The following is a 14,065-nucleotide window of genomic DNA, read 5'->3' as shown; positions in this document are numbered from 1 at the left end:
GATGTGATTAAAATATTAAATAAGATTTTATCTGTGCTGGCAAAATATGTGTATCCCTCTATTTTTTTATAAATGTAATCCTGAAAAGTGCCATCACTTGAAAGCGCTCAGCATCTGAGGTCTATTTTGCCCATTTAATTTTTTCACAGGTTACTTCACCAGTCACATGATTATTGTTAAAATATCTGTATTGTTGGTTTGTTGTTACAAAATCCTGAAGATATAATATGTACCAATTTTGGTATAATCTTACTTTATGGTATGCAAACAGTATTCTATGGAACATATCTTGCACCTACTGCATGCACCAAACCCTCAAAGTGTTACAAAATCCCAAAGATTTGTTTCGATTTATTCATTTGTATAGCACTCACAACCTGAATTGGTATCACAGTGCTGAAAGTGCAACATGCAGAAATTGAAGCAATAGAAGGAGTTACTGGAAGAGCAGTATTTTAGGTTTTCTATGTTTGATCCAGCTAATCTTTTCAGGAACAAAACTAAAAATTCTGCTTTTATTTATTTTATTGTATTTTTATTAAATTTCTATAGCGCTTCACACCTAAGCACTGAACAAAGTAACCAGCAGTACAAATCACATGAGCAGGCAGTCAAAAAACCAACAGATCAATGAGTGAGAAGATGGGACTTGAGAAGAGAAAAAGAGGATATTGAACACAAGGAAAGTGGAAGAGAATGCCATTTCTTAGGATCAAGAAGAACAAAGGAACGCAAATGTGAGGGCCAAATGGGGCACGAAAAATATTTAGAGAGGCAGACCTATTCGTCATTTATAGAGCCCACCCCCTCACCTTCGTCAAACTGAAAGAATAACAAGAACGCACTGTGTTTGATACCTGGTATTATCCCAATACCATACCGGAGATGAGAGACGTTATGCCCTCAGAAAACCATATCGAAATGTATCCTTGAACTGATGTGGTAGGCATGAGCCTGCAGACACCACTGGACATAGAGGAACTATAAAGTCTGACAGATGTGAAGTGACATCATGAAGAAGAGAAGATATGAGGGGGCATTGAAACCAACATATGAATATCTAAAGAAGAAAGATGTGACTGAAGTGACAAAGTAAATGTATATGTGAAGATTTAGAAAACCATGTGCACTAAGAAGATAAGTAACAAGAGATGTAGTAGATGTATATAGGCAGAAACACAAGGTAGATAAGACAACGTAGAAGCTTGCTAAAAGTGGGAAATAGAAAACGGGTAAATCAGCCATGTTGGGAAAATGGACATCGGCATCATGTAAAAGTAAGCGCAAAGCCTTGAGAGGGGAAAAACAAAGTCTGCAGAGCTGACAGACACTGGAATACAGATTCATGCAAAAACAAAGGGTATTTGTTTGCCTCAGAATCAAGGAAACTCCAGCAAGAGCAACTGCAAGGCTTGAAAGGAGTTGAAGAGGATAAGCTAAATACGTATGACATATTTCTCTTAGATTAAGTAAAGGAGTGAACTATTGCGAGTGCCAAGTATTGTTCAATTAAAGATGCAGAAAGCCCATGCAGAATGGAGTAACAAAGTCTGCGGAGGGCGAGGAGAGTAATAGCACCCAATATAATTGAATCAAATAATATTAAATAGAAGGACTAAATCATGGTCTCCTCACACGTGATTAAGGACTGGAAAAAAAGGCCTATTCAGAAGGCTCCAGATGAAGATAGCAATGTACCTTCACTCCCTTTAAGGTTCTGAGGAAGAGAACAGTCAGCAAGGCTAACTACAAAGAAGAAGCCTTGTGTTAGGGCCTAACTGATGAGAGATGATAGGCTAATTAGCTAAGAAAGGCAGTTGTCTGACGTTGTTCTCTTGAACCTGGTTTTGTTTGTTTGTTTGTTTGTTTGTTTATTTATTTGTAATGCGCACCAGACCCGGAGGTATCAGGGCGCAGAAGAGCAGGCAGATACATGAATACTTTCAGCTTAAGGTTACACAGTTACATAGAGGAAAAACAAGCATTTACAGAGAGGATATAGTCAGTAGGCTATTTGACAGGTGCATATGTACAATAAGAATAATCAATACATCATTGTTTTGTTGCTTACGTGCTGCTAACGATCTGTCCAAGGTTGGTAACAGAGTGCCAGCCAATCATGAGTGCTTATGTGATGATGGAACATACATTGTTGCAGAAACCTATCCGCTGCTGGTATTACTTTATTATCTGTGTTTTATGTAGTTAGAGGTAGTTCAAAACGTGCCTAACAGATAAGAGGCATCCAATGATGATACTAAAATCTATACAAACTATAAGTATACATTTCCCATAACCAAACCCTCGACCCAGTAGGTTTTTACTGTTAGCCACGTTTGTGTAACTGAAATGCATTGAGAGTGTGTGAGCTGCAATCTGTTCGTTCATCAGGTTTCCCTACTTTATTGGATTGATAATAAAGTAGTATTTTGGCATATTTTTGGAGTCTGTCGGGTCATTTGGGCCCAGAGATCATTTATTGTGGTAATTCCATTCGGCACTGGGAACGCTCCAGGTGCTATTGCACACATAGTTAAAAGAAAGAGATATTCAGAATGTAGTGAACGAGCAGGAGAGTAGAAAGAGATTAAAGAGCATACACTTAAAGACAATGAAGAGAAAATTTAAGAGTAAACAATTTTCAAAAGAAACCCAATGCAAAGAGTGCAGACCAGAGGAAATATAATCCAGAGGGGAGAGGGTACAAAGAACCCAAATGGAAGACTGGTATATAGAATGAAGAGGAGAAATGTGAAATGCATGAAGACCAAGAAGAGAAGAGCAGTAAAACAGGTGGGAAAAAACTAATGAAGAGATGAGATGTTTAGTGGAGGGAAAGGTAAGAAACCAACAAGCTTTTCAATATTGAAAGGTTGATGGCAGTAAGAGCGAGAGATAGAGGAAACACGAGAAGAAACGGTTAATGAAGAGTCAAAGATTATGCTATGATTATGGCCAGAGGGATAAATATGAAGAGAAGAGGGAGAAAAAGAAAGAAGAGGGGAGAAAGAGGAGGAATAGCTGAAGCAGGGAAGAACAGAACTTCCGTTTTTGAAGGTTTGAGGTGAAGATAGTGAGAGGACATCCAAGATTGGATAGCAAGAAGACACGCAGATAGAGAAGAGTGAAAAGAGTCAGTAAAAGAAGGAAAACATCAAAAGAGTTGCTAATCATCTGGATAAAGGTCATAGGAGAAAACAAACGATGAAATAATTGAACCAATAGGGCATGTGTTGAGAGAAAAGAGAAGAGGAGCAAGACCCGAGCCTTGAGGAACACCGTGCAGAAGAGGAAGGGTGGATGAAGAGTGACCAGCCCAGGAAATAGAGAATGTGCGCCCTGTGAGGTAGGAATGAAACCAATTCAGCAATGAGTTCCTAAATGCCAAACTAGAAAGAAGAAAAGTGTGATCAACCGTGTCAAAAGCGTTATAGAGATCAAGAAGAAAGAGAAGAGAGGTAAGTTTAGAATAACGAGAAGAAAGTAGTGAGTTAGTGACAGACAGAAGTGCAGTTTCAGTAGAATGACATGACCTGAAACCAGACTAAAAAGATGTAAGAGAGAGTGATCATTAATGAAGGAAGTAACTTGGATATAAAGTAATGCACTCTAGAAGCTTAGAAAGAAAAAGAAGAAGAGATATGGGCTGAAAATTATAGGGCAAAGAAGAATCAGGGGTAGGTTTTTCACAATGGGAGGTATAGAAGCATGCTTAAATTCAGAGGGGACTACAGCAGAATAAAGAGAAGTATTAAAGGGGGCAGTGAGATAGGGTACAAGTGATGAGTAAACCGGGGGGTTTAAGGAAGAAGGCAGAGAATCATCTGGGGAAAAAGTAGGATGAGCCCTGGGTAGGGCGGAAGAAATATAACCATCTAAAAGAGGTTGGAATGTAGACAAATCAGCGAGGAAGGGATCAGTTGCCTAAGGATAAAGAAGGTGCAATAGAAGAGGAAGGGATAGTGGAATGCAGTTGAGAAATTGTTGAGGTGAAGTAATTAGCAAAGTCAAATGCAGGGAGAAGGGGATGAGGGATCAAAGGAGGATGAGGGATCAAAGGAGGAAGGGGAAAAATGCGATTCAGATTTTGAAAAAGACGATGAGGATGAGAAGCAAGTGAAGCAAACAGAGAATGAATGTATTGTTGTTTAGCAGAAAGGAGAAGAGAGTCATAGGAAAAGTGGAGAGAGGATAAAGAAGATACATTGGTTACTAACCCAGACTTGCGCCAGCACGATTCAGTCAGATGAAGGGGGCGGTGAAAAGAACAAAGGGAAGATGACATCCAGGGCTGGGAGGACATGTGAGATGGAATAAACTCACTAGAATGATAAAAGAGGTCAAGTGAATCAGATAGAGTACCAGATAGAATCGAAGATGCAGAGTCAGCAGAAAGAGAAGAGAAATTAGAAATAAATGGAAGAGTTGAAATAACAGCAGAGGAAAAGGAAGTAGGCTCAATGAGTCGGAAATCACAATGATGAAAAATAGTAGTAGAAGATTGAGTCAGAGGAAGAGAAGGAGGAAGAGAAAAAGAAAAAGAGAGTAGAAAGTGGTTAGACGAGTAAATAGTAAGATCAGTGACAGAGGTAGAGGTAGGAATAGAAGAACATATTAGACCAAGAGAAGAGATGTATGGGAAAGAGGTAGTGGAATTTGTAGAAGTGAGTAAGAATGAAAAAAAGACAGAAGCGGAACAGCAGCATGGGTGGAAGAAAGGTGAAGATTAAAATCACCCAAAAGAAAGAAAGAAGCAGAGAAAGAATATCAAGATCATCACAGAAGGAAGAAACAGGACCAGGAGGACAATAGATGACAAGAAAGTTAAAGGAAGGACAAGAAAGGAACAGTAATAATATTGATGAGAAACAGGGATGATCCAACTGAGAGTGAGACAAAACAGAGGGAACGGTGGACACAGGGCTCAATTCGAGGGTACAAGTGGGATGGCGTCGTCCCACTGTTTCACAGGGCGGACACCACCCCCCCAGTTATTTTAGAGGCGTGTAAAATGAGAAACATTGACTGTCGTTTTTACACCTACCCCGGACTTGAACTGCAGTCGCTGGGTTTGCAGGCCAGGCATTTCACCACTAAGGCAATATGCCCCAAGGTGGTGGGCCCACCCTGTAGGTAACGTCATCAACATTGAAAACAGGCCTCCTGTCCAACACCACTGCGTGGTTTCAGGGCGCGCTCATAAGGTAAGTTTCTTTTTATATAAAAAAAACAAAATAACACTGTTAGCACCCATGTAGGAAACTATGTGAGTTCTAAGCGATGAAGTGGGAGGGGGGCGCGGACTGGGGAAGGGGGCAACCGCTGCCCAGCCAGCTTGGAACACAGCCTTCTACCATACTGTACAGCATGTGTTCTGAGCCTCCTGATTGGCTGGTGCCCCGCCCCTGCAGTGTGATAATCCGCCATGTAACCTAATGAAACACAATACACAACTAAAAGTGAAATGCCACATTTCGGGAGTGCTTGTTGCAGGAAAAACATTGGTACTGGTTCTTGAAGTTTAAAATATGCACACCTTAATGTTTTCAAAACTGGAAGCAGTGCATGGCGTGTCTCATGACACGCAATTTTCCCTTTTCTCTCATGGTGGAGGGCTCAGCTCCAAGAAATGAACGTAAACTATTTATTTAGGAAGCTGACGTGTGCCTGAGATGTGCTCGCCAGGCGCCAGTATATATTTAACGCGCAAACAGCGCAGTGTTACTTTGTACATCATGACATTTCATTGGCTGTTTGGCAGCCAATGAAATTTGATATGAGGGGATGGGTGTGCGAGCGTGCCAGGGCACCGCAGCGTGCGCACTGTGGAACAGCCGGATTTAGTCAGCGTGTGTTGGTCATGGGCTTTCTGGTCGAGAAAAGGGGCGGCCTGCTTGGCCTGCAACAAACGTGGTTAGTACTTTTGATCTTAAATGGCTAGGAATATATATGGATGAGACTGGAGGACTCGGAGACTGAGTCGTATCCGCCAGCCCCGCGTATGTCCCTATCTGTCTCTCTGTAGTTGAAGGCGCTGGCCCTGCCTGTGCTTGCCCTACTATGACGTCAGACCCTCCTCGCTGGCCGAGGGACGGTGGCAGTAGGGCAAGGGCAATTGTATGTCGTCGACATTTGGAATTAAGAAGATGATCTATTCATTAATTGCCTGTCATAATTGAGCAAACGGTTTACAGGGCAATGATTTACGAATGGGACTGCTTAATTCCATATCGCACGGAGTCTGTCTCCATAATTACTCTGCTTAGGGCAGAAGTCCAGAGAACATGTAGGTGGACGGTATCTGTTATGTGTGGATTTGAACCGGTTCGCATAGTTGTAAGCCTAAACCCTTAGCCACAAGTCTACAGAAATCTCTGAGCAGGAAGTTCTTACACGTCTTATACTCGTCATCTGCAATTTACAATCTTTGTGTTCTGGATTTGAGGCATGAAATGTGATCATCTTTTATACTTAGCCCGCAATGTTATATAAATGGTAGGAATATGTATTCTGTTGGAAAATGCTCATTTGTCCATTTATCCTGCACACCTTCAACTGGGAAAGACAAATCAAATTTGAATATTTCACTTTTTTTTGTTATAGGTGGGCTTTGTAAAGGTATGGATTGCACTGCTACACTAGAAAAGCGACGAGAAAGCCATACCTTTTACAAAGACCACCGATCACAAAAAGGACTCCAGAATAATCAATTTATACTTAACCAGCAATGTTAAAGCAATATCTCTACTCTTGCCAAGCTTATTACTGCGCAATGCGCGCTTTCTTCAACTGGGAGTCACAAATTGAATGAAGTTTGCATATTTCACATTAGAATATGCTCTTGTGATAGGTGGGCTTTTTAAAAGGTGATCAGTTTGCATTGCTAGACTGTCCAGCAATGAGAAACTTTTCAAAGTCTTTCTGTCACAAAAAAGACTCCAGACTTCTCTGTTTATACTTAGTTAGCAATGTTAAAGCAACATCTCCTCTCTTGCAAAATGCAGATTAATCCTGCCCACTTTCTTCTTCTAGGAAAGACAAATGGTTACCCCCCTCACTAACGTGAGAAGGGGTTTAGATTTGATTAAAGACAAGGAGGCGACTATTATGCATAACAATCTTTACTTGTGACACCACAGCAGCAATGAAAATGTTTTAAACAAAACAAGTTCCAACAATTTAAAACAGTATCGCAGTGATAACAAAGGGAGGAATATCCAATCCAAGATGAAGGCCAGGTCATGCCCTGCCAGCAACCAATAGGCAGACCCACCACCTATATAAGTCCTTTCCTCTAGTAACAACTCCTCTTCTGTAGCTGCATCACAACAGATGCCATCCTTGAAGATCAGATACAATAACACGGACAACCAATCAATAACCAGCTCTGGGATCTTCTCATGTCGCACCATCCCGGGACACTTGAGAAACCTCCTTGAATGGATCACTTCACCTCGCAAGTGCATATAAAACAAACAGAAAAATTAGTACGAGGGATAATACTTACCTCCTTGTCTTTAATATAATCTAAACCTCCTCTCACGTAAGTGAGGGGGGTTGACCATTCTATGTCAATACAAGAGGCTTCATAATATGCAAATTTAAAGCTGCTGCATCACATTAAGTGCAACATGATCAATACGCTTATGCTAAAATGTCTTGAATGTGGACTCTCTGGACCAGTCAGCTGCTTTAAAAATCTGTTCCAGCCCTCCCCCCGGGAAGGCAGCTTTAGAAGCCATAGCACCCCTTAACGGCTGCGCCCCGAAGGAAGAAATGTCACTGCGTGCTTCCTTCATGACCCATCTGGCTAAAATGGCGGGGACATAGGTTTATAGAGTTTCCTGCAAGAAATAACCAGCTGAGAGGTACCCCGGGGGCCTAAGCCCCTCTGTCTTTAACTCAAAACTTTAAAAAAATTCAACAACACAGTTTGTTTTCTGGAAATGCTGGTTATGAAATGGAAGTAATAATGCATTTAGTTCTTCTAGAAACATAGAAGGATACCCTCTGAAGGGAAAACACCTTATTATCAGCATGCAAAGCTCTGATATCTGACACCCTGTTAATGGAGATGAGCCACAATAGCATGGCTAACTTAGAGAAAAGCTGTTGCAAAGATAATTCGTCATTATGGGGTCAAGAGTGAAACAAATCCAAGACCATAGTGACATCCCAAAGAACTGAATACCTAGCCTTAGGTATGTTGTTACTGCAACGCTGAAAATGTCGCCTTTTAAAATGCCCAGGACATTCACGATGACGCAGTAACAACATAGATGTTATGCATGAGGAATACAGATGAAGAAAACATACCTTACAATAGGCAGGATGTAGACAATTGTAAGGAGTGATAATCATTTTAATATTTACTGAAAGGAATGACAAAAAATGTACGTCGTTAGTAGATACGAAGGGATCTTAGTACTTGCGAAGGACCGCAAGCTTTTTTTACGTCCTCTAAAGAAGTTGTAACAAATGGGTTCATTATTTTATTTTTTTGCTTTACATGCCCGGACGCATAAAAAATGGAAACAGCGATGTGCATACATATTGCAATGTAAAAAACAAAGGTTACGCGTTTTTGTGAACCATGATATTAAAGGTAGATGAATCATTTTTAATAAAAACGAAGACAATGACATAACGGTCACATCTACTTTTGAGGTGATAAGAGGAACGTTAAGTGAACATTACAAAGGACAGAAAAGCAGATTTTAGTGATAATAAAGAATGTCTAAGGATGAAAATGGTAAGTCCTTTTGAAAATTATGAAGGGGAAAAGAGTAATAACGGCGTAATTCAGAAATAAGATTTATAATTTGCTTTTAATTGTAATTTCTGTTATAATAGGTGAAGGTAGCATAATGGATAAAGGTCAGTACATTTATTCAAATAAAAGAAATAAACAGCTGAGTCTACAAGGATATATGTATTTAAAGGAAAAAGTTAAAAGTGCTGTAACGCTGTGGAAATGTACTCAGTATGCAATCAGTAATTGCCGTGGACGAGCATGCACTTATAATGAATCTGAAACAATCAAATATAGCAGAGAACATAACCACAGACCAAACATTAGTGGGATACATGTACGGGAGAAGATACACGAAATAAAAAATAAATGTGCCCATGAACAAATGACAAGTGGTGAAGTGGTGAGACAGGTGCTAAGTGAGGTGCCATATCATCTTGTAGGAGAGATGCCAAATAGCAAAGCACTTAAAAGAAGGCTTTTGTACAAACATTCAAAAAAGGAAAATCTACCAAAACTACCCAAATGTAGTGAGGAAGTTGAAATATCATCACAGTATACAGTCACAAGTAAGAAAGACATTTTTAGTAGAGGATGGTAATGAAGAGGAAAGAGATTTTTACATATTTGCAACAAATAAAAATCTAGAAAGAATGGCAGAAAGCGAACACTGGCTAATGGATGGAACTTTCAAAAGTTGTCCTAGATTGTTTGCATAACTTTATAGCATACATGCAAAAATTACTAATGACTTCTTCCCTGTGGTATATATTCTAATGATCAACCGTTTGGAAAAAACATACATTAAAACCTTCGAAAAAATTAAAGGAAAACTAGCAAAACAGATTTTGCATACAATCCGATATGGAATGGACTATGAATTGGCGGCTATGAAAGCAATACAGCAAGTTTTCCCAAATATTCAGATCCAGGGGTGCTTCTTTCATTACAGCCAAAATAAATGGAAGAATATTCAGAGACATGGTTTGCAAACAAAATATGCATCTGACAGTGAATTTCAATTCGAGATTAAAAAGTTGTGTGCATTAGCATATGTGCCAAAAGAATCTGTAATCAAAGGCTACGAAGAAATAATAACAAGTGAATACTATAGAGAAAATGATGTGTTACTTGCACAATTTCTGAATTACTATGAAGAGACATGGTTGGGTAAACAAACACGCTATGGTAGACGCCATCCAAGAATCTCAGTGGAATACTGGAATTGCTATGAAGCAATAATCACAGAGGCATTCAATACAAATGATAAACTAGAAGGTTGGCATCACTGCCTGAATGTGCCAATTGGAAGAGGCAAACCAACATTATGGCCATTTTTACACTCATTCCAAATTTAAGAAAGCATCCAAGAAATAAAGATATTGCAGCACATAAGTGGCCTGGCTGTAGCAATGCATTAAGAAAAAACAGTAAAACAGAACCTACAGCTAAAAGAAATAGGCCTAAAGTTTGCCAAAATGAATTTACAAGACTACATTACAAGTGTCACATTTAATGTGGCATTTTTCATTCAATAATTAAAAGTGTATATATAGTCTGAAATCATTGCAAAAATGTGAAAAAACAGTTGGCATAGCAAAATACATTTGCCAAAGTGTTTGCTTCTTTTTAAGAATTTTGTCAGATTGGTATTGTTTAACAAAATATTAGCCGTTGCAGTAATGCTCACAATTCGTTTTGTAATTGCTCACAATAGATATACATTAAATCATAAAGACGTTGTTTGAAAACATGCTATAGATAACTATATAATACAGCCAAACTGACCGCATTTTACATAAAAACAATTTGCCCTGAAGATCTGAGCTAAATAGCAAAAAAAAACATGGAAACAAACAGACCGCACTGTGTTTGAAATCGAATGAAGCAGGGGAAATGTATGCAGAGTGCAGTGATTACTTGTGAAAGCACACACAATTAAATAATAAAGACGTTCAATAATAAAGACGTTATAAAAATATAATAGCCAAACCGACCGCATTGTACATAAAACCAATTTGCCTGACCGCATTGAATAGCACAGAGAAACATGGAAACAAACGGACCTCTCTGTGCGCATTTCCCCTGCTTCATTTGCTTTCAAACTCTGGAAGTCGGGAAGCAAACAGAGTGAAAGTCGCAGTAAGTCGTCAATTTGGCACATGGGAAAAATGCAAATTGGTGTATGTCGTACTTTTGGAGGCGACATTTTTGTACACTTCCCTTAGGTGGGACCTTAATGCAAATAGACTCAAGGGACTTCTGCACCAAGAAGTGCCTGCCCACTGGTTCTCCTTTCACAACCACATGGCCAGCCAAAATGGCTGACCTGAACCCATTAATAGTTCACGGAAGGGCAGAAACGGGATCGAGGTGCAGAGCCACACACCAGCCCACCCAGCGGCTCCTGACTTAGTGGAAGCTGCCTTGAAATCCTTGATGACACAGATAGTCCCTGGAAGCACCAGGAAGAGCTGAAATCTTCCAAGCCATAAGGGAGAGATGCCCCAAAGGACCAGCTCGCGAGGGAGACCCGTGGAGTCTGTTAGGAGCCGAGGGTGGAGAGGGAGAAGACAAGGAATATCCACTGTCAGCTCTAGGAGGGCTGGAAACCACACCTAAGAGGGCCAACAGGGAGTTGCTATTACCAGAGCCGCGGACTGTCTGGCGATCATGGTGAACGGGAGAAAGGCATAAGACAGGGGACCCGTCCAATCCTGGAGAAAAGCGTTGGTCGCTAAAGCCAAGGGGTCTGGCCTCCAACTGAAAAAGAGAAGCACCTGACAGTTGTCTTGAGGCAAAGAGGTCTACTTGAATCGGACCCTAGAGAGACCAGATCTTGGCAAAGAGGGTCATGTCCAGCATCCAATCGCTCCTGTCCTGAAGGTGTCTGGAATTCCAGTCTGCCAGAGTATTGCTGGCCCCCGGGAGTTACTCTGCTTTTAAGAGAATGTTCCGATCTAGGCCAAAGTGCCAAAACTCCCTTGCTAGATCCGCTAGGGCTTTTGAGCGGGTCCCCCCCACGTGGTTTATGTAACGCACTGCCAAGATAATATCCATCCAAAGAAGGACACAGCAATTCTCCTGATCCTTGAGGAGGCGCTTGACTGCAAAGGAGCCCGCCAGAAGTTCCAGACAGTTTAAATGTAGAGATTTCTCTTGAGCTGATCATTTCCCTTCTGTGGAAACCTGCCCTATCCAGGCCCCCTCAACCTGCCCTGCTGGCATCGGATTCTAGAACAACGTCTGGAGATGGAGCAAAGATTGCCTTGCCATTCCAGGCAGTCATATGATTGAGCCACCAAAGGAGCTCCAACCTGGCTTCCGGAGACAATAGCACCATCTGTGAATAAGATAGATTCTTGCGAAGATGTCTGCCCTTGAGGCGCTGAAACACCCTGTAATGTAAGGGGACCAGAAAGATGACCTGAATGGAGGCAGATGGCATCTCCACCACCCTGGCTTACTGTCTGAGAGAGCCCATCCCCTTCTTTAGGAGGAGGCAAATTTCCTTCCGAATCTTTGAGAGCCTGCTGTCTGGCCGCAGAAGGATGCATTGCTTGGTATCTATATTGAAGCACAGAAACTGGATACATTGTGTAGGCTGGAAGATGAACTTCTTCACATTTATGATAAAGGCCAGGGCTTGCAACAGGGAGAATGTCAAATGTAGGTGATCTTGGAGAACCTGGAAATTCTGTGCCAAAAGGAGCATGTCATCAGATAAATGATTATTCGAATACCCTTCACCTTGAGGAAAGCCATCACTTGCTTCAGTAGATTGGTGAAGCACCACAGGGCTGAAGAGTGGCCCAACGGGAAAGAGGCAAACTGCCAAAGGCGACCCCCCTCAAAGGAATTGGAGAAACTCCTGAAGAAAGGATGAAACCAGGACTACCAGGTACGCATCCTTGAGGTCTATTTTAACCATCCAATCTGCAGGGTGGAGGGTGTTCCTGAGAAAGTGAATGTCCTCCATCTTGAAATGTTGGTAAACTACAAATGAGTTGAGGGCTCGTAGATTCATGACATTGCGAAATCCCTCCTCTGGTTTTGGCACTAGGAAAATCGTGCTGAGAAACGGAGGCTCTGAGAGTGGCCGGGACTACTGCCCCCTTGAAGATGAGATCCCGGACCTTTGCATCCACTAACTTCTGTTTGGCCTTGTCGAACAAGAGGGGAATGGGAGGAGTGAGCTGACAGGAAGTGGAGTAAAACTCTAGTTGAAACCCCCGTACTCTTTGCAATACCCATGGATCTGAAGTGAGTTCCTCCCACTGATGAAAGAACCTTGCCAACCTGACTCCAAACCTTTACAGGAAGAAACATTTAAAATATGTGGTAATACCTGGAGCTGTTCTTGCTCTACCCTCACCTCTGCTGACACGTCCTCTCCATTGAAACCCCTCCTGGTAGTAGAAAGCAGCCTGGGTCCCTCGAGCAGAGGAGGAATGATGTGCACCTCTGGATGAATATTGGTGGGGCGGGTAGAACCCTGGGCGAAACAGCCAGAAGAGCAGGCTCTACCTTGTCCAGCTTTATCAAAAACCTTAGAGACGAAAACCTTCCTAATGTTGGCCTGGGCCTTATACAGGGCAGTGAAGGTGTGCACGTATGTATATAGGTCTTTAGTAAACCTGTCACCAAACAGGTTGCCTTGGTCTTAAGGGCCTCTAACCAGTGCTCCAGATAGGATTGTGAGGTGGGAGTATTTTACGCATGATTTTTCAAATTGGAGCGTAAATGCAATTTCAAGAGAGTAAAAATGAGTTTTCTCCTCTGCAAGAGATTAAAACTTATCCAACACATACGTTATGGGTATGAACACATTTTAAAAGGGTGCATGCTTTACTGTGTTGCTTGCTCAGCTGTCACAGATTTGGTCTTTCAGTTGGAAATTCACCATCATGCATAAGAAGGCTATGCTGCTGACAAAAGAAATGCTCAGTGCCATCTAGTGGTGGAAAGTATGTTTTTTTAATGAATAAATCAAAGCGTACACGGTACGCAGTACAAAATTAAATGATCCGTATTTGCCATATTTACATGCGTAAAAGGGCAAGATATGCACGTTAACTGGTAGGCTGCCTCTAACCCTTTCTGCATATTCTGTAATTTGGAGTCTATGCGCATAAGAAGGGACTTGCGCCTCTCATTGGAAATGGCAGCGTTGGGATTGCCGAGCTGGCATAACGCTCTTTGCACCCAGCCTTGAAGAGCTTAGACATCAACTGGGGTATTAGTCAGCACAGCTTCCACCGCTAATTCGAAAATTTGTGTTAAGGGGCCCAAAATATCTAGCAATTTGTCCTA

General features: G+C 41.4%; 1 long non-coding RNA gene across 2 annotated transcripts in view; it reads left to right on the top strand.

Moving 5' to 3' along the window:
* The first annotated feature begins 5,791 nt into the window (after positions 1–5,791).
* The window catches only part of LOC138497920 (uncharacterized), a 444,253-nt gene continuing 435,979 nt past the window's right edge, over positions 5,792–14,065 (top strand). For both annotated transcript variants that reach the window (XR_011278667.1, XR_011278668.1), the window contains exon 1: positions 5,792–5,913. This is a non-coding gene — a long non-coding RNA (uncharacterized lncRNA). The remainder of the gene's footprint in view (positions 5,914–14,065) is intronic.

This window comes from Ambystoma mexicanum, chromosome 5q (genome assembly GCF_040938575.1).
Source record: "Ambystoma mexicanum isolate Mex_15411 chromosome 5q, UKY_AmexF1_1, whole genome shotgun sequence".
Taxonomy (NCBI): domain Eukaryota; kingdom Metazoa; phylum Chordata; class Amphibia; order Caudata; family Ambystomatidae; genus Ambystoma; species Ambystoma mexicanum.
This window is presented reverse-complemented; position numbering and strand designations above follow the sequence as displayed.